The 24,603-nt window shown below is 45.8% G+C and overlaps 1 protein-coding gene across 1 annotated transcript in view; it reads right to left on the reverse strand.

The window, feature by feature from the left end:
* Positions 1–15,292, reverse strand: part of FBXO41 (F-box protein 41) — a 52,518-nt gene extending 37,226 nt beyond the window's left edge. Inside the window, exon 1 of the mRNA XM_039368850.1 lies at positions 15,263–15,292. The gene's annotated coding sequence lies outside the window, so the exon portion shown is untranslated. The remainder of the gene's footprint in view (positions 1–15,262) is intronic.
* Between the last annotated feature and the right edge of the window lie 9,311 nt (positions 15,293–24,603).

Here is a 24,603-nt window from a genome sequence, read left to right on the forward strand (position 1 = left end):
AGCAGAATAATGGAGACCTCAGAGGTCTTCCAGTCTAACCCCCTGCTCAGGTAGGTAGGCATTTCAGACAAATAACTGTCTAATCTCTTCTTGAAAATCTCCAGTTTTGCAGCACCCACAACTTCTGGAGGCAAGCTGTTCCCCTGGTTAATTGTCCTCACTGTCAGGAAATTTCTCCTTAGTTCTAGGTTGCTTTTCTCCTTGATGAGTTTCCATCCTTGTCCTGCCCTCTGGTGCTTTGGAGAATAGCTTGACTCCCTCTTCTTTGGGGCAGCCCCTCAGATACTGGAATACTGCTACTAGTCCTTCTCTTCACTAGACTAGACAATACCCAATTCCAGCATTCTTCATATATTTTAACCTCCATCCCCCTGATCATCTCTCTTTTTTGCTTGTTTCTCGTCGTTTTTTTTATGGCCTTGCCTTTCATCTTTTAAACAGTTTAAAAACCACCCTGAGCTGCAAGGAGTCTGGCAGCAGATAAATTTAAATAAGGACAATAGTAATAATAGCTTGATCTATCGGTGTTTATTTACTTTGCTGTCTGGCATTAAAAACTATATTTGTCCCATCTCTTCTTTTTTTCGCACAAAAGGGATTGGTGAGTTGACTTTCCAATGTATCATTCAAGGGTGTTCAAATATACAGTTTTGATCGTCAGAGAAGGAGGGGGGGGGAACCAACAACTCAAGATTAATGGATTAAATAAAAGTAATTCAATAGTAGAATCAACCATCCACTTATATTCTGACCTCCACTTCACTGTTAAGTGTTCAGATGGAAGCTAAACAAGCATTTGTTGGTGATGTTTCCATCTGGATTTTGCATGGCTGGCTAGGGATTCTGGGAATTGAAGTTCCCTATATCTTTAACTTGGCAACAATGCTGTATATCTGTTTTCTTTTTACAGGCAGTCCTTGACTTATGGCCACAGTTGTGCCCAAAATTTCTGTTGCTAAGTGAGACCATTGTGAATTTTGCCCCATTTGCAGTGTTAAGTAAATGCCTGCAATTGTGAAGTTAGTAATATGTTTTTAAGTGAATCTAGTTTTGCCATTGACTTTGCCAATAAGGTCACAAAGAGCAATCACATGACCCCGGGACGGTGGAACGGTCATAAAAATGAGTCAGTTGCCAAGCGTCTGAATTTTGATCATGCAACGTTGCAAGTCACCTTGTTGACTTGAAAAATGATAAATGATCGTAAGTCACTTTTTTCAGTGCCATTGTAACTCTGAACAGTCACAAAATGAACCGTTTTAAGTCAAGGACTACCTGTGCTTCGAAATTCTTCCCTCTTTGCTCACATTTGCAGGATGCTGGAGAAGATCCAAAGGGAAAGTCAGATAGTCCTTGACTTACAATCATTTGTTTAGTGACCATTCAAAGTTACAAGGACACTGGGGAAAAGCGACGTAAGACCGTTTTTCACACTTACGACCGTTGCAGCATCCCCACGGTCATGTGATCAAAATTCAGATGCTTGCAAACCGATTCATATTTAGGACAGCCGCAGTGACATCGCATCACAGTGTCACCTTCTCTGATCTTCTGACAAGCAAAGTCAATGGGGAAGCCAGATACATTTAACTGCAGTGATTCACTCACTTAACGACTAGTGCAAGAAAGGTCGTAAAATGAGACAAAACTCACTTAAGAATTGTTTTTCCGTTAGCAATAGAAATTTCGGGCTCAAGTCGTAAGTCAAGGACCACCTGTGATAGAGACCAGAGGGAGTGGATTATGAGAACCAGCCTGGGAAATTTCAGCACCTTGGACAGCAGACGAGATTTGCAGAAACCCGATGCCTCTATTATTCTATGGGATCTCATACCTACATACCCATCATGCTCTTCCATTTTGGGACCTGTGGTACCACGAAAAGCACAGGAAAGGGGTAAGAAATAGTAAGAGAAAAGAAATACAAGCCAGGGACCTCGTCAACTTTATCCAAAAATAAGTTGTCATGTGTGATTCTACATACCACCCAAGAGGGACAATAAAAAAAACTCAAAAGGAAATAAAAATTCCAAAATAGCTCCTCATGCGCAACTAACACCCAGATGAGCAGAGGTTAACACTAGACCAACAGTCAAGAAGGAAGGAAGGAAGGAAGGAAGGAAGGAAGGAAGGAAGGAAGGAAGGAAGGTGGGTATAGAATTTAGGATGGATGGATGGAGGGAGGGAGGGAGGGAGGGAGGAAGGAAGGAAAGAAGGAGGGAAGGAAGGCCTAGAATTTAGAATGGATGGATGATGGAAGGGATGGAGGGAGGGAGGGAGGACAGAAGGAAAGAAGGAAAAAAGGAAAGAAGGAAGGCCTAGAATTTAGAATGGATGGATGGAGGGAGGACAGAAGGAAGGAAAAAAGGAAGGAAGGAAGGAAGGAAGGAGGGAGGGAAGGAAGGAAGGAAGGAAGGAAGGAAGGAAGGAAGGAGGGAAGGAAGGAAGGTGGGTATAGAATTTAGGATGGATGGATGGAGGGAGGGAGGGAGGGAGGAAGGAAGGAAGGAAGGAAAGAAGGAAAGCCTAGAATTTAGAATGGATGGATGGAGGGAGGATAGAAGGAAGGAAGGAAAAAAGGAAGGAAGGAAGGAAGGAAGGAAGGAAGGAAGGAAGGAGGAGTGGGAGGGAGGAAGAAAGGAGGGAGAGAGGGAGAGAAAAGGAAGGAAGGATGGAAAGAAAAAGAGGCAGGCAAGAAGGAAGGAAGGAAGGAAGGAAGGACCTAGAATTTAGAATAGATGGATGGAGGGAGAACAGAAGGAAGAAAGGAAGGAAGGAAGGAAGGAAGGAAGGAAGGAAGGAAGGAAGGAAGGCCTAGAATTTAGAATGGATGGATGGTGGAAGGGATGGATGGAGGGAGGGAAGACAGAAGGAAGGAAGGAAAGAAGGAAGGAAGGCTAGAATTTAGAATAAATAGATGGATCGATGGAGGGATGGAAGCCTAGAATTTAGAATGGATGGATGGTGGAAGGGATGGAGGAAGGAAGGAAGGAAAAGACAGAAAAAGAAAGATGTTTCAGTTTAGTATATTAATTCCCCCCCCACCGAAACTCTCTATTGTAACATTTCAATGCTGACTATTCAAGTATGCAAACCTTCTCGGCATATGGGTGAAATGATGGGTTTTAATCCCCACATTTTTAGATTTCATTACAGCCATTCATATTTCACAAGCTTCGTCCAGAAAGCCACCATTGAACACACACACACACTTCTGTGCTCGCCGTCCTGAACCATTTCGCAAAGTCCCTCATCGATTCGCTCTATAGATTCTTATCGCATTTATGCATCTTTATATTCACTAGGGGAACACTCCTTTTGAGTCCCTGCTTCCCTCTCCTGTTGTTAAATCACTTGTAAATTGCAATCAAGATGCTCCTTTGGTTTCATGGCTGCTGCGTTGATTCGGAGGCCTTTCAGGATAAAATTTCGCCCTATGCAGAAAATTCCATCCAAAAACCGTGAAAGACATTTGGGAGAAAAGACCTACTTCGGGGGAATGACACAAAAATACCATCTAAACTAAGCATGTCCAACCTTGGTCACTTTAAGCCATGGCTGGCTGGGGAATTCTGGGAGTTGAAGTCCACAAGTCTTAAAGTGGCCTGATTTGTAAACGGCGGTTGTATCTTCCAAAGCGCTTTCAATCTGCAACAGCCTCCTTGGAGAAATGATGTAGGGTTTCCTGCCTGAGCAGGGGGTTGGACTAGATGACCTCCAAGGTCCCTTCCAACTTTACTACTATTACTATTACTAAATAATTGTGGTTTTTCCTCCTGAGGACTAGAATTTTCATTGATGCTTGTTTTTCGTTCTTGAATTTACTACTAGCTTCCTTCCAGAAAAGCCACACAAAAAAGCACCCCGGTATCTTTCAACGGTTCGTTTAGTGGCCATTCAAAGTTACGATGGCACTAAAAATGTGACTTAGGACTGTTGGTCAAACCTACGACCGTTGCAACATCCCTTGCAGTCCAAATTCAAATGCTGGGCAACTGGTTGGTATTTATGACAGTTGCAGCTTCCTTGTTGCTAACTGAGCCACTGTGTTGATTCGCTTAGCAACGGTGGCGAGAAAGGTCGTAAAATGGGGCAAATTCACTTAACCATTGTCTGGCTTAGTAGCAGAAATTTTGAGCTCCATTGCAGTCGTTAGTGCTGCCTTACCCAGTGGGTTTTCTCTGGTTATCTCCGACCCGTGGAAATTTCATTTTCATTTTCAGAAAATGTTCCTTTTTTAGCAAGGAAGAATGGCGGGGCCAGCTGCCATATTTTGCTAGACAAATGTCAATTTCACCCCAAGCTCCAATGACATTCCCTTCTCCGCTCTCCAGACTGGAATCAATTGTTTGCATCGAATTCTCCAAAGGCTGCAGGCCAACAGTCAATCTAAGGTTGGCCAGCTGAGTTACTCCTCTGACACGCAACTACGCAACCCTCTCCTTGCTGTGAAGTCGACAACAGCCCGTGAACCCTCAGCTCTTTTTTTAAAATAAGATTTTATTGACCTTTTCCATGCATGCAATAATAATTTTTCAACCAACGTGCTGTCTGAGTTTAAATACACTAGTACATATTTCATTCCTAATCCTTTATTCTGTCCTCTAACCATCGGTAAAATAAGTCCCAAGTTTGATAATATTCTGTTTCTTCTTTTTCTTTCAGTCTCATAGTCAGTCTGTCCATCTCTGCGCATTCTAGTATTTTTTTTTAATTATTTCTTCATCTGATGGTATTTCTTCATTTTTCCAATATTGTGCAAATATTATTCTTGCCACTGTTGTGATGTGTAAAATCAAATATAGGCTTTGTTTGTTAATCTTTTCTGGCATGATACCCAATAAAAAAAAGTTCGGGTTTAAAATCTACATGTTCTCCCAATATCTTTTCTAACCAAGTATGTATCTTTTTCCAATAATTCTCAGCCCTTGTGTACGAAGCCACAACGTTGGGGCTAGGAGTCGCTGACGTAGTATCCCCACTCCCATCATCCCCAATGGGGGACGATCAAATCAGCCAATATGGGCTCTTGGCAGCCACAGATGGCCTTGAGCTCGCCGATATTTGAGTGCTAAACCTGACACAGGTAAGTCCTTATGAGCACCATTGAGCCCAAAATCTACGTTGCTAAATGAAACATGTGCTCAGTGAATTTGGCCTCATTTTACGACCTTTCTCACCACGGTTGTTAAATGAATCATTGCAAGTGGTTAACTGAGTAACACGTTTGTGAAGTGAATTGGGCTTCCCCATTGATTTTGTTCGTCAGAAGGTGGCAAAAAGGGGTCACATGACCCCAGGTCACTGCAAACCGTCATAAATACGAGTCGGTTGCCAAGCCTCTGAATTTTGATCACGTGACCAGGGGGATGTGGCAACCGTCATTAAGTGTGAAAAACTCTTACGGTATTTAATTTAATAGCTGGAAGATGACGTGTACTTTAGAATGAGCCAGAAGACAGAGTTGTGGTTGATTGATTGGAGAGGGCGGGCTCCCGCATGAGGCAATCTGCATTATAATTGGTTGCTGGGTGAGAAGGGGGCGTTTCCCTTTTTTCCCGCCTTTTTTTTTTTTAATTCTGTGTGGTCTGCGACTTACCTGACAATTTACCTCATGATGTAGCAATGGGCAGGACTATCTTGCTTATTGTGTATTTAGATGTAAAATATATTTATTTATATAAACCCACAGGGAGTCCTCGACTTACGACCCCTATTGAGCCCCAAATGTATGTCGCCAAGGGAGACATTTGTTAAGCAAATGTTGACTCATTTTATGACCTTTCCTGCCAGAGTTGTTAAGTGAATCATTGCATGTAGTTAAGTGAGTAACATGGTTGTTAAGTGAATCTGGCTCCCCCACTGATCTGGCTTGTCAGAAGGTTGCAAAAGGGGGTCACATGACCCCAGGACACTATGACGGTCATAACTATGGGTTATTTGCCAAGGGTCTGAATTTTGATCACGTGACCAGGGGGATTCTGCAAAGGATCATAAGTGGGGAAAATGTTCACAAGTCACTTCTTTCAGTACCGTTGTAACTTTGAATCATCACTAAGGGAGCTGTTGTAAGTTGAGGACTAGTTGTACTGAGATTCCTTTGACCTTATTATATATACAGATAGTCCTCAACTTACAACAGTTTGTTTAGTGACTGTTCAATGTTACAACGGCCCTGAAAAAAGTGATTTAGACCAGTTTTCACACTTACGACCGTTGCAGACTCCCCAAGGTCACATGATCAGAATTCAGACGCTTGGCAACTGGCATGTACTTATGACGGTTGCAATATCTTGGGGTCACGTTATCCCCTTTTATGGCTGACAAGCAACATCAACGGGGAAGGCAGATTCACTTAACAACTGCTTAACAACTGTTGCAAAAAAAGTGATACAATGCTACAAAACTCAACAACTGCCTCAGTTGTTAAGTGAATCTCTGCAGTTGATAAATTAGTAACCCGGTCATTAAGTGAAACCGGCTTCCCCCCCGTTAACTTTGCTTGTCAGAAGGTCGCAAAAGGGGATCATGTGACCCCCCCCCCGGACATGGCAACCATCAAAAATACGAGTCAGTTGCCAAGCGCCAGAATTTTGATCATGTGACTGTGGAGGATGCTGTGACGGTCGTTAAGTGTGAAAAACAGTCATAAGTCACTTTTTGCAATGCCATTGTAACTTTGAATGGTCATTAAGCAAGCTGTTGTAAGTTGAGGACTAATTCGTTTGACCTTATTATATATACATATAGTATACATATTATTATATATATTATTATTATACATACATATAGTTAAGTGAGATAGATTAGATAGATAGATAGATAGATAGATATAGATATATTATATATAGAGACAGAGATAGAGATAGATAGATAGATAGATAGATAGATAAATAGATATATTAGAGATATAGACAGACAGATAGATATAGATATAGATAAAGTTATAGATATATAGATATATTATATAGAGATAGAGATAGATAGATAGATAGATAGATTATAGATAGATTAGCTAGAGATATAGATAGATTAGATAGATAGATAGATAGATAGATAGATAGATAGATATAGATATATTATATAGAGATATAGATAGATATAGATAGATTAGCTAGAGATAGAGATAGACATAGATAGATATAGATAAAGATAGATAGATAGATATAGATAGATAGATTAGAGATAGATAGAAATAGATAGATATAGATATATAGATATATTATATAGAGATATAGATAGATATATATATAGATATATATAGATAGATATAGACAGAGATAGATAGATAGATTAGAGATAGAGATAGAGAGATAGAGATAGATAGATAGATAGATAGATAGATAGATAGATAGATAGATACCAGTTGCCAAATGCCTGAATTCTGATCATGTGATTGTGGGAAGGCTGAAAGGGTCACAACTATGCAAAACGGTCACTATTTTCAACGCCGTTGTAACTTTGAAGGGTCGCTAAGCAAACTATTGTCAGTTGAGGGCGATCGGTAGAGAGGCACCGAGATTGAGCCTAATTAACCAGGGCTAAACTAACTAGGTTAAGACCCAGGGATGGAATCTGGGCTGGGCTGCATGCAAAGCAGGTGCCACCGTGGCTTCTTCTCTCTGCTGGGATGAACGAGGCAGGTAAAAAAAGTGGTTGTCATGGAAATGGTTGTGTGTGACAGATCGAGATAACGGAGGCTGGTGAATAAGCTTTCTCCAACTGGATGGCCTCCAACAGGCTGTAATGTTATAATAATAATAATAATAATATAGTTGGAAGGGACCTTCGAGGTCATCTAGTCCAACCCCCTGCTCAGGTAGGAAACCCTACACCATTACAGACAAATGGCTGTCCAGTCTCTTCTTAAAAACTTCCAGTGTTGGAGCATTCACCGCTTCTGGAGGCAGGCTGTTCCACTGGTTAATTGTTCTCACTGTCAGAAAGTTTCTCCTTAGTTCCAGGTTGCTTCTCTCCTTGATTGGTTTCCATCTGTTGCTTCTTGTCCTGCCTTCAGGCGCCTTGGAGAAGAGCTTGACTCCCTCTTTTTGGGGGGCAGCCCCTGAGATACTGGCAGACTGCTATCATGTTGATCATCCATGGCTTGCTGGGAAGATTTGCCACGGAAGCTCTCCTGGTGGGCATTCGGGGTTCAGAGGCCGCCCGTGATACGAGGCTGAAGGACTCGCACGGTTGACCCAATTGCCACCCTGAAGACAGAAGGATGTGTCAACCTTGAAGTGGCGCCTATAGACTTCCTCTATACAGGTACTCCTACTCCCATCATCCCCGACGGGGTGTCAAATCAGCAAATACGGGCTCTCGGCACCCTTGACGTCACCCATATTTGAGTCCTCAACTCAACATGGGGATTCCTTCCACCTGATTGCAGGTAGTCCTCCACTTACGACCGCAAAGGGGCACCCAATGCTAAGTGAGACGTTTGTTAAGTGAGTCTTGCCCCCTTTTACGACATTCCTTGTAACAGTTGTCAAGTGAATCACTGCAGTTGTTAAGTTAGTCACACGGTCGTTAAGCGAATCTGGCTTCCCCCATTGACTTTGCTTGTCAAAAGATCGCAAAAGGGATCACATGACCCCGGGACACTATGACCGTCGTAAATGCAAGCCAGTTGCCAAGTGCCTGAATTTTGATCACGTGACCACGAGGAGGCTGCAGCGGTCATAAGTGTGAAAAACTGCCCTACGTCACTTTTTCCAGAGCCGTTGTGGCTTTGAATGGCCACGGGACAAACTGTTGTGAGTTGTGGACTTACCTGTATGTCTGACTTGATTTATGGCTATGCCTGGGGCAGGATTCCCACCATTCTGGCTTGTAACCCACAGAGGATGCCTGAATGTGAGCTTAAGGCCTACACAACAAATTACGATTGAGCTAATACGAACCTCATCGTCACCCAGAATGGGATTCTGAAGCTCTTTATGATACCTGAGTGGGATGTTGTTGCCACATGACATCTTAGAAAAAATTCAGAATGACTCCGCTTTTACTTCCCACTGGAAATTGGTCACTCTGTCACCTGTACATCCACACACCTGGACAGCCTTGCAGGTTGTCACAGGACATATAATAATGGGGACCTCGGGGGGTCTTCTAGTCCAGCCCCCTGCTCAAGCAGGAGACCCCACACCATTTCAGACAGATGGCTGTCCAGTCTCTTAAAGACCTCCAGTGATGGAGCACCCATAACTTCTGGTGGTGAACAGTTCCACTGGTTAATTAATATAATAATGGGATGGGAAGGGAATTCTGGGAGTCAAAGTTTACGAAGGGAGTCGTAAAAGGGCCGTCCTTGCTGAAAAAAGGAAAATAAAGGGATCCACTGGTCTGCTTTCTCACCTGCTGGTTTCAGATCAGCCAAAGGTTGCGAGATTCGCACTCGTTTCCCTCAAGGCCAACACGACCAACAGGGCAGAAATCCCAGTGTCCCCATAATATGAGAAGGAAGCAACACCCCCCAAAATAAGCCACGGATGTGACGAAGGGACAGGCTGGGCCCTGGCACAACACCTTCTGAGTCGAGGTGTAAAGTCTATGTAAAGAGCGAGAAAAAATTCATCAGAGGCTAAATATACACAGCTTAACACAGTTGAGCTAGCAAAGGAAGCCGGGCTGGGAGAAGAGGCCTAAGTCCTCCACTTAAGACCACAATGGAGCCTAAAATTTTCATTGCTGAGCAAGACTGCTAAGTGTGTTACGCCCCATTTTGCCTCAGTTGTTAAGTGAATCCCTGCAATTGTTAAGTGAATCACGCGGTCTTTAAAACGAATCTGGCTCCCCCCCTGACTTTGCTTGTGGGAAGCTGGCTGGTGATCACATAACTGTCATCAATATGAGTCACCAGCCCAAATTTTAATCACAGGACTGTGGGGATGCTGCAACGGTCATAAGTGTGAAAAACGGTCGCAAGACTGTGCTGCTGTAACTTCCAATGGCCGCTAAACAGATCGTGGTAAGTCGAGGACTGCCTGCGATGCCTATTCAGAATGGGTCAAAAATAATCCAAATAACTGGACACCTCCAGGGATGGAAGTGGGTTGCAAGAACTGGCCCCACTCTAAAATCTCATTTTTGTACGTCCTCGTCAGGAAAGTTTACTCAGCAAAAGCATCTCATTTCTTCTTGGGAAAGAAAAGAGGTCAGATGTATTAACCAGAAGGGAGAAAGCATGGGGTATATAGGAACAAGATGTGTTTGTAAAAAGGCAGGACCAAATAGAAGAGGTAGAAACAGCTCTGGAAAATGTCTACTTCCGTGTTTGTCAGCCTTGAAAATGTTAAGAGGGCTGGACTTCCACTCCCAGAATCCCCCAGCCAGCATGCTTTAAGATGGGTGGTCTTCAACTCCCACAATCCCCCAGCCAGCATGCTTTACGATGGCTGGACTTCAACTCCCAGAATCCCCCATCCATCATGCTTTAAGAGGGCTGGACTTCAACTCCCAGAATCCCCCAGCCAGCATGCTTTAAGATGGGTGGACTTCAACTCCCAAAATCTCCCATCCAGCATGCTTTAAGGGGATGGACTTCAACTCCCAGAATCCTCATCCAGCAGGCTTTAAGATGGCTGGACTTCAACTCCCAGAATCCCTCATCCAGCAGACTTTAAGAGGGCTGGACTTCAACTCCCAGAATCCCCCAGCCAGCATGCTTTAAGAGGGGTGGACTTCAACTCCCACAATCCCCCAGCCAGCATGCTTTAAGGGGATGGACTTCAACTCCCAGAATCCCTCATCCAGCAGGCTTTAAAATGGGTGGACCAACTCCCACAATCCCCCAGCCAGCATGCTTAAAGAGGGATGGACTTCAACTCCCAGAATCCTCCAGCCAGCATGCTTTAAGAATTCTGAGAGTTTAAGTCCACACATATTAACTTTGCCAAGGTCAAAAAACATTGTTCTATCGTGTTTCAAGCCTCCATATTTTTAAGAATTTTGGGCATCTATTAACTGTCTTGTTTATGACGTGCAGATTAAACTCCCTTACAAGTAATCCTCATTTTATGACCACAATTGAGCCCAAAATTTCCACTGCTAACACAAAGTGAGTTTTGCCCCATTTTATGACCTTTGATCACTGCAGCTGACGAGTTAGGAACACAGTTGTAAAGTGGCTTCCACATCAACTTTGCTTGCTCGCAAAAGGGGATGATCACATGACCCGGGGATTCTGCAACCGTCGTAAGTCCAAGTCAGTTGCCAAGCCTCTGAATTTTGATCACGTGACCATGGGGGTCCTGCAACAGTCGCACATGTGAAAAACGGTCACCGGTCCCTTTTTTTCACTGCCGTTCGAACCGTCAGTAAACGAACAGTCGTAAATTGAGGACTACCTGTTTTTGCCAGCAGTCTGGTTAACCACACCTGTCCTCCTCTCCGCCTCAGTGTCCCTTCGCAACTGGGCACCCCAGCAATAAGTTCTCTTCTAAAAGTGAAAATAATGAAAGCATCTTTTGTTTAAGGAGCAGCCGAATCCTAATTTGGGCCTTCCAAACTTGTGAAAATTATTATTATTAAGTGCTAAATTATAATTGCACTCTAGTGTGACATTATTATTACTGCTATTATTGCCACTCTTCTGATTGTCATTTTTATAGCAGCAGCGGCTTTTATAGCATCCCACGTATCAAGACTGGCAGAATAAGAGGGCGATTAAATAACCTCAGACTGGCCTTCTTTATTTTCTGCCTATTTGAACACCTATGAAACCAGGGTCACCTGTCTCCGAGGTTTCGGAGTTTACAAACCAAACTATAATTCCTCCTCTCCCTGTCCCCAGGACCAAAGAAAGCATCCGCCATTTCTAAAAAGGATTGATTTGTGCACAAACATGTCACCATCAAGCTCGGGGTGACAGCAAGAGACCAACTACACCAGAGGTCCCCGATCTTTCTCGGAGGGCAGACTGGAGGAGAAAAGGAAGGGGACGCATTTTACGCGCACTCACACACAACCGGGCCCTGAGCACGCCTGACCCAAACAGGGCGGTGCTAGTGCCCACATGACACTCACTAGCACCACCCCCTTTTTGCCACACGGGCGCTAGGGCCACCCTGTTTTTTGCGGCGTGGTGCCCCGTTTTTGGCACGCGGTGCCGTTTTCGCCATCTAACACATGGGTGTGCGCAGTCTGGCCAGCCAGTCCTGCAACTCGTTGGTCAGCAGGCCATGGTCCGGGAGTGGGCTATGGCCCACAGGTTGCGGACCCCTGAACTACATAAAACATATGCACGCCAATATCTTACAAACAAACCCAGATACTCAGTAAGATTTTTTCCTTTCCAGAATGAGACTTAAGTCTCTCCCTTCAATGAAGATACAACGGGGAGCCTGGAACTGTGGCCACCCACAAAGATTCAGAGCGAGAAATGAAACAGCCGGAAGTTCATCTTCCAGGGAATAATAGAATAACAGTGTTGTAAGGGACCTTGAAGGTCATCTAGTCCAGGGCTTTTCAACCTTTTTACCCACTGTACCACTTTTGGGATAGGGCAACATCCGAGGACCACCAGTCGCCTAGCAAGGGGTCAAAAACTTGATGACCAAAAAAAAAAAAAAAAGGAAAAAAGTGATCAAGTACAGGTAGTCCTCAACTTACAACAGTTTGCTTAGTGACTTGTTCAAAGTTACAATGGCACTGAAAAAAGGGCCCCCCAAGCCACAGCCAAGCAAGACACCTGCCTGCCCGCCCGCCCAGCGATGCTCTTCCTCCTGTCCGAGGTTTTCATTGTTGTGAGCATTTCTGTTGAGGATTGGCAGCGGGGGTGGAGTGGGGGGTGTTTGATTTTTATTCCCCCCCCCCCGTCTGCTGGGTGGTTGCAGCAGGTTTTGGTCCCTTCACATGACCCTGGGACACTGGGACCGTCGTAAATATGAATCAGTGGCCAAGCATCTGAATGTAAATCACAAGACCCTGGAGTGGCTGCAACATTCCAGCTGATCGGTGCTTCTTCGGGGCTCAGCAGAAGCACCAGGATCAGTGCTGAGGTCCAGCTGGATCCTGGCGCTGATCCTGGGGCTTCCGCTGAGCCCTGACAGCCCCAAAGAGGCACTGATCCTGGCGCTTCCGCTGAGCCCTGACAGCCCTGCAGCTCCAGCCGTCTCTCGCTCAGGCTTGTGCGCTGCTGCCACCGGTTCAGCTCCTTCCCCTCCCCGGCTACCCCTTTTCTAGGATGGTCGCGTACCACCTGCCAGGTGCCAATATGCCACAGGTGGTACCCGCACCACTGGTTGAAAAGCCCTGCTCTAGTCCAACCCCCTCCCTGCTCAGACAGGAAAAGACTCCAGTGATGGAGCACCCACAACTTCTGTTAGGCAAGTCGTTGATTGCTCTCACCGTTAGGAAATTCCTCCTTATTTCTAGGTTGCTTCTCTCCATGGTTAGTTTCCATCCCTTGTTTCTCGTCTTGCCTTTTGGTGCTTTGGAAAACTGACCCCCTGACCTTTGTAGGAGCCCCTCAAATCCTGGAAGATGGCTATCAGGTCTCCCCTCATCCTTCTTTTCACGAGATCTACCCAATTCCTCTAACTGTTCTTCGTCTGTTTTATCCTCTAATCATTTCCTGCTCTTCTCTGCACTCTTTCCAGAGTCTCTTTTTTTTTTAAAACATTTTTTTTTAAACATCGTAGCAACCCAAAACCTGGTTGCCATATTCCAAGCGGGCTCCTTTGCCCGTTTTGCAAGGGACATTCGCCCAGTTGCGCCTGAGTGTGCAAACTGCTCAGTTTGCTTGCCTCCCACCCCGTTGGTCTCGCCCACTTGTGCACCACCAGCCATTTATAAACAGCAATCAGACCCCTGTGAGATGCACCTAGGAGGGGGAAAAAAATTCACCACCACCCCCTTCCCATCCAACCGACTCTTCCTCTCATGCACAAATAATCTAGAATGCAAACATGCCAGACACGGGGTTTTTTTTAATGAAATTTCACCCATTTCAGCGAAGGGGGAGGGAGATCCATGTGGAGTTTCCAACAGCCCACAATACCGGCAAGGGCTAGTTCCAGCTTTGCTCTCTGTACAATTTTTAAAGCACTTTCTGGCTTGGCAAACACACACACACACACACACACACACACACACACACACTGGAGCCATCAGTCCAAACCTTCTTCTTCTTATTTTATTTTATTTTATTTTGAAAGCTTGGTCTTTAACTGGACTGAGCCTCTCCATTTTTCTCTTTATCAAGTCCATAGGTGCTCATTACCGTACCTATATATTCCAATAGGAAAGTTTTCCATTTAAAAAAGTCAACGAGGGGCAGTGGCGGTGGGGGGGGGGGAGGAAATCTGCATTCCACTTTATTTTATTTAAAAAAAAAGAAATAATGTAGAGGCGTTTATCATTGCTCTTGCAGTATAACGTTTTTACAAGCCAGGCAAAAGGGGCAAAAAAAAAAAAAATGGAAACATGCAATTGATTGGCGGGATGAAATGGCAGAAGTCGAACAGATAAGGCACACAACCTGCCCCTCTTTTTTACCCCCCTCCTTGCCCCCCCCCGTCTCTCTCTCTCTCTCTCTCTTTTGCAATAGCCCACATGCCTGACCGGCTTCTCCAGCATGGCTAGCGCGCTGCGAGGCTGCCATAGCAAATGCGCCCCTACACGGGCGGGGGTCTGGGGGGCGGGATCTGGGGTCTGTTTTCTTCCCAGCTTTTTCAGCCTGGGGAAGAAATTAAAGCGGGGGTGGGGTCGGAGTCGCTCTCCCCCTCCCAATTCTGGGCAGGGTCCCAGGCAACACCCCCCCCCCGGCCAAATCGAGAGAGGCGGGAGGGGGTGGGTGGGTGGGTGAGGAGGCGTAGAGACCTGGCCAAGAAGCCAGAATACATGGCCAGGAAGGGAGGGAGGAAGGAAGGAAGGAAGGAAAAAAGGAAGGAAGGAAGGAAGGAAGGAAAGAAGGAAGGAAGGAAGGAAGGAAGGAAGGAAGGAAGGAAGGAAGGAAGGAAGGAAGGAAGGAAGGAAGGAAGGAAATGGGGCGGGGGTTTTTTGGGGAAGGAGCCTCGGCCTTGCCACGAACAGCAAAAGCCCCCCGCCCCAATTTCTCCAGCCCTTTTGACACAGCCGAGCCTTTCCCGCCCCCCTCCCGGAGCCAAGGCTGAACTCGCTTGCAAGGGAGAAGGGTGGAAAGACTCCGAGAAGACGACCCCCCCAGTCTCCCCCACCCACGACGACCCTCCTGGGCTCCCCCCCCCGGCTGCCGCCCCCCTCCCCTGGCCGCACCTGCGGGTCCCCGGCGCCTTACCTGCAGCGGCCACCTCTCCTGGCCGGCGTCCTGCGAGCGAGCGAGATGCGGGGATCCGGGGGGGGGGGGCGCGCTGCTTAGGGGGGGGGGGCGCGGCTCGGGAGCGGCCCGGGCCCGCGGGCGAGGCACGGCGCCCGGCCGGGGAAGAGGAGGCGGCCAGCTCCCGACCCGTTGGCCGGCTGGGCAGAGACGCGGCGGGGAGGAGGAGGAGGAGGAGGAGAGGAGGAGGAAGAGGAAGGGCGCTTCCGCTCCTCTCCCACAGGGGGCGCCCGCTCCGCGCGCGCTCCGCTGCTGTGGCCGGGGAGCGCAGCTGGCGGCGCGCAAGGATGGGGAGGGGGCGCAGAAAGCCCTTTGTTGGCTTGCAGCGCCCCTAGCCCGGCTTGCAGAGGAAGAGGAGGAAGAGGAGGAGGAGGAGGAGAGGGAGGAGGAAGACGCTGCAGCTGCTTCAGCACCGGGAGAGGAGGGGGAGCTGGGCTGGAAGCCCCCACCTCTTCGCCTCTCCCCCCCCCCCACGCCGCCCCGAGCAGGCGGCGCAGCGGGCTATCCAGCTGCCTGCAACGCAGCGCCTTTTGCCTGGGGGGGGGGGTGGGCTGTCTGTCTGTAAGCCCCCTTCCTGGGGAGGCTCTGCCAGCTTGGGTGACACGCGTGGCTGCCCCTCCCGGCTTGCTTCCCTCCGTGTAGGAGGGTGTGTTCCACTCTTCCCCCCCCCCTCCGCCCAAGGTCACCCCCAAGCCCTGGAAGCCGGGACGGAGCGGCGAGGGGGGCGTGTTCGGGTGGGTGGGTGGGGGCCGCTGGTTTGGACTAGGTGGCCGACAGCCCGTCAGGTCTGACTTCTCTTCCCCCCCCCCGGGAAACAACCCCGTGGGCAGCGTGGATCAGGTCCCACCCCGTCCTTGCCTCCAAGGAGGCTTGCTCTGGCGGGTAATCCAGCAAGTGGGAATTGCAGCCTCTGCCAACACGCGTGTAAGCCACTGCTGCGTCTGAACCTGGATAACTTTGAAGACTGTGTGGGTTTCGACATTGCTGGCAGGGGAATTCTGGGAAGTTATCTAGATTATCTCTTGAAGAAGAGATTGGACAACAAATAATAATAATAATGGTAAAGTTGGAAGGGACCTTGGAGGTCATCTAGTCCAACCCCCTGCCCAGGCAGGAAACCCTAGACCAGGGGTAGGCAACCTTGGCTCTTTTATGACTCGTGGACTTCAACTCCCAGAATTCCCTGAGCCAGCCATGCTGAGGGGAAAGGGAGAGGTTTCCATGCTGAGCCATGCTGGCTCAGGAATTCTGGGAGTTGAAGTCCACAAATCATGAAGGGGCCAAGTTCCCCCATGCTAGCTCAGGAATTCTGGGAGTTGAAGTCCACGAGTCATAAAAAGAGCCAAGGTTGCCTACCCCTGGCCTAGGCCTAGGCTGCTTTATGACTCGTGGACTTCAACTCCCAGAATTCCTGAGCCAGCCATGCTGAGGGGAAAGGGAGAGTTTTCAAGCTGAGCCAGGCTGGCTCAGGAATTCTGGGAGTTGAAGTCCACGAGCCATAAAAGAGCCGAGGTTGCCTATCCCTGCCCTAGACCATCTCAGACAAATGGCTGTCCAGTCTCTTCTTCAAAACTTCCAGTGTTGGAGCATTCACAGCTTCTGGAGGCAGGTGGTTCCACTGGTTAATTGTTCTCACTGTCAGGAAGTTTCTCCTTAATGGCGGAGGGTCTCCTGCTTGAGCAGCGGGGGGGGGGTTGGACTAGAAGACCTCAGAGGTCCCTTCCGACTCTATTATTCTGTTATGAAATTGGTACAGTGGCACACCTCTGATTTAGACCTGGCCCAGGGCTCCTGTCCCCTGTCCATCTCCCTGGCAGAGGCTACAGTCCGAAGGATCCTGGAAGCTCGGCAGGGTTTTCCTGATGATGATTTGGATGGGAGACCACCCAGAGTCCCAGGCTTGCACAGGCAGTTATCGTCTTCCAACAGTTCATTTAGTGACCGTACGAAATTACAACGGGGCTGCAAAAAGTGACCTGTGACCACTTTTCACACTTAGAACTGTGGCGGCATCCCCACGATCACGTGATCAAAATTCAGACCCTTGGCCACAGACTTGTATTTATGATGGTCGCAGTCTCGCGAGGTCACGCGATCCCCTTTTGTGACCTTCCGACAAGCAAAGTCAGGGGGAGAGCAGGATTCACACTTAACAACCGTGTTACTGACTTATCAATTGCAGTGATTCACTTAACAACTGGGGCAAAAAAAGGTCACCGAATGGAGAAAAACTCACTTAGCAACAGTCTCACTTAACCAATGGAACCACCTGCCTCCAGAAGCTGTGAATGCTCCTCCACTGGAAGTTTTTAAGAAGAGACTGGACAGCCATTTGTCCGAAATGGTGTAGGGTTTCCTGCCTGAGCAGGGGGTTGGACTAGATGACCTCCAAGGTCCCTCCCAACTTTATTATTATTATTAATAACCTGCCTCCAGAAGTTGTGAATGCTCCAACACTGGCAGTTTTTAAGAAGAGACTGGACAGCCATTTGTCCAGTATAGGGTTTCTTGCCTGAGCAGGGGGTTGGACTAGATGACCTCCAAGGTCTCTTCCAACTTTATTATTATTATTATTATTATTATTATTATTATTATTATTATTATTACTTAGCAACAGAAATTTTGGAGTCTACTGTCGTCGTACGCCGAGGACCACCTATTTTGATCCCATTGCTACGGGAATGCTTCGGCGGTTGTAAGATGTGAAAATTGCCACAAGTTGCTTCTTTCAGTGTCGTTCTGACTTTGAACGGTCACTAAATGAACTGCTGTACGTTGAGGACTACCTGTATAAATTTTTCCCAGCCGAGGAAGGGAGGCAAACAGGCCACGATGGGCTAGGTACCACTCACCAAGCCGTCAACCCAAGGACGCTAAACCAAAACCAACAGTGTGTTCTTCACTGCAGCGTGTGACCCACGTCACAAAGTGATTTGACACATCGCGCTAGGCTGTGTTAAAGAATCTGTTGACTTCACCCTTCGCGCGAGGCCATCAATCTTGGCTTATGATCCTTAGGATGTTGTGCGCAACGCCTAACTGGGCCGGCCTAGCGGGAGACATGCAGAAGAGATTGAACTGCACGGAGGCCTTGTGTAAATGCTTGAACCCCGAGTAATGTAGGGGAAAATTGGAAAGAATTGCATGGCGGGAGCGCTCTGCTGTCCTGATAAAATACGACATTTTTTTTCCCCTTCCTTCTGTCGTCTTTGGCTTCGACGTTTATCTTCGTTTGTTGACGGTTTCACTTGCTTTTTTTTTTTTTAATCTTCCTTCAATCGGGCATCACCATCTTCTATTTTGAGCTTCCCCCGGCATGTGAGGGTGTGTGTGTGTATGAGAGAGAGATTCGGTTGGTACAATCTGTAATTTCTGATCTATTTTTTTCCCCCCTAAACAAAATGTGCTTTTCTTTGCTGTTGAAGGATTTGAGCAGATGGGACCTTCCAAATGGCATCGGGGTCCACCAAGGCAACGTGGGAAGCAGCCAGGCGTTAAGGAGGAAGGTCTCTCTCTCTCTCTCCCTCCCTCCCCCTCCCTCCCTCCCTCCCTCTCTCCCTCTCCCTCTCTCTCTGTCTCTCTTTCTCTCTGTCTCTGTCTGTCTGTCTGTCTGTCTCTCTCCCTCCCTCCCTCCCTCTCTCTCTCTCTCTCTCTCTCTTCCCAAGATTCCAGCAGAGACACAGGAGGTTTAGCCCCCCCCCCCGCAGAGCTGGGAAGTCTATAAGGTGACTTAAAATGGCAGGAAGTCACCTTTGGAGGAGGAGGAGCAGGAGCAGGAGAAGGAAGATGGGGGAGAAAGAGGAGGAGGAGGAAGAGGAGAAGGAGAGGAAGAGGAGGAGGAAGAACGAAGAGGAGGAGGAGGAAGAAAGAGGATGGGGGAGAAAGAGGAGGAAGAGAAGAAGCAGGAAGAGGAGGAGGAAAGAGAGGAAGAGGAGGAAGAACGAAGAGGAAAAAGGACGAAGAGGAGGAGGAAGAGGAAAAGGAGGAGGAGGAGGACAAGGAGAAGGAGAAGGAAGAGGGGAAGAAGGATGGGGAGAAAGGAGGGAGAGAAGGAGGAAGAGGAGGAAGAGAAAGAGGAAGAATGAAGAGGAGAAGAAAGAAGGAGGATGGGGGAGAAAGAGGAGGAAGACGAGGAAGATGAGGAGGAAGGAGAGGAAGAGGAGGAAGAGAAGAAGGATGGGGAGAAAGAAGGAAGAGGAGGAGGAGGAAGAATGAAGAGGAGGAGGAGGAAGGAGGATGGGGGAGAAAGAGGAGAGGAGGAGGAGGAGGAGGAAGAAGGAGGATGGGGAGAAAGAGGAGGAAGAGGAGGAGGAAGAACGAAGAGGAAAAAGAGGACGAAGAGGAGGAGGAGGAAGAGGAGAAGGAGGATGGGGAGAAAGGAGGGAGAGGAGAAGGAAGAGGAAGAGGAGGGAGAGGGAGTGGAAAAGGAGGAGGAAGAGGAGGAAGAGAAGGAGGAAGATGATGAGGAGCAGGAAGAGGAGGAGGAAGAGGAGAAGGAAGAGAACGAGGAGGAGGAAGTGGAAGAGGAAGAGGAGGAAGAAAGAAAGAGGAGAGGATGATGATGTTTGGACTTCCACTCCCAGAATTCCCCAGCCAGTCTCCCTCCCAATTGCCTCAGCGCCCTTCTCAACTCGAAGAGGGGTGGACTTCAGCTCCCAGAATTCCCCATTCCAGATCTGACAGCTGAGCTCCTCCAGGTCCCTCCTCCACTTGGGCGGTGCCATCTGTGAGGAGACCATGGGGGTGGTCCTTTCCAAACCCTGTTTCACCCCCCCCGCCTCCTTTACAGCTGGTCCCTTCCCTCAAAATCCCAGACTGGGGACAGGCAATGCTGCCGTCCTGTTGTTGTTGTTTTTTTTTTCCAGCTGTGGAGAATTTCTGTTTTTTTTTTTTTTCCAGCTGTGGAGAATTTGACTCACCTTTGATGATGATGGATGGTGTTAAACTGGGTTTCCTAACACTGGTTTCTTCCATTATGGTTCTGTTTGAGGAAAGGCGGGCTGTACTTTGCTTGGAAGTGTATGCATGTGGAATAGCCTAGAACGGTGGACTTCAATTCCCAGAATTCCCCAGCCAGCCCTGGAAAAAGGGTGTGGCTTCCATCAGCCCCACCCCTGCGGTCACATGACAGCATTTCAGGCCCTCACCAACCCACCCGGGGTTACGGCCAGTGGCAGCGTTCTGCGGTCACATTTCAAGACACATTTTTGTGTGTGTGTGCTTTGCAAACCACAAACATGAAACCTCCTTCCGGTTTTGAAACAAAACCATGCCCTGGTGAACCATGGGTTCATTTAACGACCACCGAGTTTGCTTCACGACGGCCTTAAAAAAAAGGTTATAAAATCTGGTCAGTGGTGTGATGTCCCGCTTTACGACGTCACAACGATCCTAATGGGCAATCTCCATTACCGTCGTAAGTCGAGGCCAACCTGCTTCTCTTCATTACTCATCAGAAAAATGGAACTTTTCCTCTGAGCTCCACTAGGTGGCAGCACGAATCGTTTCCTGTTCGGTAGCGGTCCAAATCCCTAATTTTTACTGAGATGTCTAACCTTCCTTTTTAGAATATAGAATAAAATACTTTATTTCTGTGATTGGACACACAAGGAATTTGTCTCCGGTGCAGAAGCTCTGAGTGTCCCTGGAAAGCAACAGGGAATTAATAATCATGATAATCATATCAAAAAGAGGCATATAAAACAGAATGGAATGGAATGGAGTGGAGTGGAGTGGAGACTGGAGTGGAGAGGAGAGGAGAGGAGTGGAGTGGAATGAAGTGGAGTAGAGTAGAGTAGAGTAGAATAGGAATAGGAATAGGAATAGGAATAGGAATTGAAGAATGGAATGGAATAGAATAGAATAGAATAGAATAGAATAGAATAGGAATAGGAATAGAAGAATGGAATGGAATGGAATGGAATGGAATAGAATAGAATAGGAATAGGAATAGAAGAATGGAATGGAATGGAATGGAATGGAATGGAATAGAATAGAATAGGAATAGGAATAGAAGAATGGAATGGAATAGAATGGAATAGAATAGAATAGAATAGAATAGAATAGAATAGAATAGAATAGAATAGAATAGAATAGAATAGAATAGAATAGGAATAGGAATAGGAATAGGAATAGGAATAGGAATAGAAGAATGGAATGGAATGGAATGGAATACAATAGAATAGGAATAGGAATAGAAGAATGGAATGGAATAGAATGGAATGGAATAGAATAGAATAGAATAGAATAGAATAGAATAGAATAGAATAGGAATAGGAATAGGAATAGAAGAATGGAATGGAATGGAATAGAATAGAATAGGAATAGGAATAGAAGAATGGAATGGAATAGAATGGAATGGAATAGAATAGGAATAGAATAGAATAGAATAGAATAGAATAGAATAGAATAGGAATAGGAATAGAAGAATGGAATGGAATGGAATACAATAGAATAGGAATAGGAATAGAAGAATGGAATGGAATAGAATGGAATGGAATAGAATAGAATAGAATAGAATAGAATAGGAATAGAAGAATGGAATGGAATGGAATGGAATGGAATAGAATAGAATAGGAATAGGAATAGAAGAATGGAATGGAATAGAATGGAATGGAATAGAATAGGAATAGAATAGAATAGAATAGAATAGAATAGATTAGAATAGAATAGAATAGAATAGAATAGAATAGGAATAGGAATAGGAATAGAAGAATGGAATGGAATGGAATGGAATACAATAGAATAGGAATAGGAATAGAAGAATGGAATGGAATAGAATGGAATGGAATAGAATAGAATAGAATAGAATAGAATAGAATAGAATAGAATAGGAATAGGAATAGGAATAGAAGAATGGAATGGAATGGAATAGAATAGAATAGGAATAGGAATAGAAGAATGGAATGGAATAGAATGGAATGGAATAGAATAGAATAGAATAGAATAGAATAGAATAGAATAGAATAGAATAGAATAGAATAGAATAGAATAGAATAGGAATAGAAGAATGGAATGGAATGGAATACAATAGAATAGGAATAGGAATAGAAGAATGGAATGGAATAGAATGGAATGGAATAGAATAGAATAGAATAGAATAGAATAGAATAGAATAGAATAGAATAGGAATAGAAGAATGGAATAGAATGGAATAGAATGGAATGGAATGGAATAGAATAGAATAGAATAGAATAGAATAGAATAGAATAGAATAGAATAGAATAGGAATGGAATGGAATGGAATGGAATGGAATAGAATAGGAATAGGAATAGAAGAATGGAATGGAATGGAATAGAATGGAATAGAATAGAATAGAATGGAATGGAATGGAATAGAATAGAAATAAGAATAGAATTAGAATTAGAATAGAATAAAATAGAATAGAATAATAAAATAAGGAATGGAATAGAATAGAATAGAATAGAATAGAATAGAATAGAATAGAATAGAATAGAATAGAATAGAGCTGGAAGGGACCTTGGAGGTCTTCTAGTCCAGCCCCCCGCTTAAGCAGAAGAACCTATACCATCTCAGACAGTGATGGAGCGCCCACGATTTCTGGGGTGTCCACTTTAGAAACTGTGGATTTCAATTCCCAGAATGCCCCAGCTGAGGAATTCTGGGGGTTGAAGTCCACAAGTCTTAAGGTATTGGATACCTTTGGCCTAGAGGTAGTCCTTTACTTACGACCTATCATTTAACCACTATTTGAAGTTATGACTTACCTGGAAAAAGGATGTGCTTTAGCCCCGTCCTTGTGGTCACATATCGGCTAACAACAACAACAACAATAATAATACTATCAAACATCCACATCTGCCTATCCCAGGTCCTTGGTAAGGACTCGATAGACAAAAATGCCAAATCCAGTCTGAACATCTGGCTGACTGTGCAATGAATAATAATAATAATAATAATCAGAATTCAAACAAACAAGCACCTGCCACATAACACCCCAGACTTAACAATTGTCAATAAAAAAGACAAAAAAGTCTGGATAGTGGACATGGCAGTACCTGGAGACAGCAGAATAGAAGAGAAAGAACCGGAGAAGATCACAAAATACAAAGACCTACAAATAGAAATAGAAAGACTGTGGCAAAAGCAAGCAAGGGTAGTACCAATAGTCACAGGTGCCTTGGGTGTAATCCCAAAACAACTGGAGCACCACTTGAACACCATCATCGGCATCGACAAATTCACCATTAGTCAATTGCAAAAGGCGGCCTTACTAGGAACGGCTTCCATCCTGCAACGAGATTTGTGATACCATCAAACATCCACATCTGCCTATCCCAGGTCCTTGGGAAGGACTCGAGAGGTAGACAAATTGCCAAATCCAGTCTGAACATCTGGCTGACTGTGCGATGATCCAAAATAATAATAATAATAATAATAATAATAATAATAATAATAATAATAATAATAATAATAATAATAATAATAATAATCCCCCAGTGAGGCACTACCTTGACGTGGTTGTGGGGCTTGTGTACTCTGAGGAAGATGAGAGCTATGCCAGAGGTTCAACCATACTGGACAGGTCTCATCAGGAGTCAGACAAAGAGTGTCTCTCCCATAAAAAATATGGTGAGACGTAAATTTCAGAATGCCATACCGGCTCGGACGTCGCCCGGTTAACAAGGTCCGCGCTAGATATTGGAGTTCCTGGATATCTGGTGAAAAATGGGTTACAGGACTCAGGACTGTTGGCTGAGCAACCAGGGCCAGCAGCTGCAGAACTACTGGAAGAAAAGGTGTTTACCCGTCGCAGATACACAGTGATGGAAAACAAAGAAATAATGATCTGTTACTACAGATCAAGTCCAACAAGAAGAGGATATCTAAAACGAATGCACCAGTTCTGGAAAGAACAACATCCAGAATCAGAAATAACAGAACAGAGACTAGCAGATCAACGCCGATTTATAACACGAAATAAAATATTCACAGAAACAGAATTGGACGAACTGCAAAGGTTTACCCAGGGCAAAGAAATCAAAGCCTTACCAGAAGTAATTCAGAATGTAGAGGCAAACCAGGGGGAGTTGGCAGTGAAGGAATCCAGCAGAGATATACAACTGTTCTCATTTGGAAACCAGGCACCTCTACCTCAGGAAGAACAAAACCCTCTAACTAAAGAAATAAAAGAATTGAAACAAAGAATAACTGAGCATCTAGAACAGCACAAAAACAACAGAATAAGGCTACCTGCATTGAAGCTTGTTCCAAAGAAACAGCTAGCACAAGCATTAAAAGATGCAAATACTGCAATATCAAGTATAAGCACCAATTCACT

Source organism: Crotalus tigris, unplaced genomic scaffold (genome assembly GCF_016545835.1).
Source record: "Crotalus tigris isolate CLP2741 ecotype Arizona unplaced genomic scaffold, ASM1654583v1 scf7180000020941.558017, whole genome shotgun sequence".
In the NCBI taxonomy this organism is placed as follows: domain Eukaryota; kingdom Metazoa; phylum Chordata; class Lepidosauria; order Squamata; family Viperidae; genus Crotalus; species Crotalus tigris.